The 735-nt window shown below is 32.8% G+C and overlaps 1 protein-coding gene across 1 annotated transcript in view; it reads right to left on the bottom strand.

Annotated features, from left to right (window-relative positions):
- Nucleotides 1-707: 707 nt before the first annotated feature.
- The window catches only part of LOC306733927 (cysteine and histidine-rich domain-containing protein 1), an 8,255-nt gene continuing 8,227 nt past the window's right edge, over nt 708-735 (bottom strand). Inside the window, exon 11 of the mRNA XM_079215238.1 lies at nt 708-735. This exon is cut by the window's right edge and continues 669 nt beyond it. The gene's annotated coding sequence lies outside the window, so the exon portion shown is untranslated.

The raw sequence follows: 735 nt of genomic DNA, 5'->3' as shown, positions 1-735 counted from the left end.
CTTAACAAAACTTTTTGACATGCTATACTAAGACTTTTGTAGAAATACTATACTATGACTCTAACTTTTTTTCAACATACTATACTATGATTTTTGTTGAAATACTATATTATGACTTTTGTTATACTTTTTTCAACATGCTATACTATGACCTTTGTAGAAATACTACATGATGACTTTTTGTAACTTTTTTTCAACATGCTTCACTGACTTGTAGGAATACTATACTATGACTTTATAAAACTTTTTTCAACATGCTATACTATGACTTTTGTAGAAATACTATACTATGACTTTATAAAACGTTTTTCAACATGCTATACTATGACTTTTGTAGAAATACTATACTATGACTTCATGAAACTTTTTTCAACATGCTACACTATGACTTGTATAAATACTATACTAGGACTTTTTTAATTTGTTTTTCAACATGCTAATAATAATAATGAATCCCTTCTTAGTCTCACAATGGGGAAATGTATTCTGTATACTGCATTTGAGCCCATCCTTAGTAATTAAGGAGTAGTGGGCAGTCGTGAAGAGCATCTGGGGGTTCAGTGTCTTGCTCAAGGACACTTCAACATGCAAACTATGGGGAGACCAGGGATCGAACGGCCACCTTGAGGTTTCAGGACGACCACTCTCCCCATGAGCTACAGCTCACTTTAGACATAGAAACACACAGAAACCGACACATCAAAACATGTAGACAAAGTATTTATTTCTCGTATT

The sequence above is a fragment of the Taurulus bubalis genome (assembly GCF_910589615.1).
Source record: "Taurulus bubalis genome assembly, chromosome: 3".
NCBI lineage: Eukaryota > Metazoa > Chordata > Actinopteri > Perciformes > Cottidae > Taurulus > Taurulus bubalis.
This window is presented reverse-complemented; position numbering and strand designations above follow the sequence as displayed.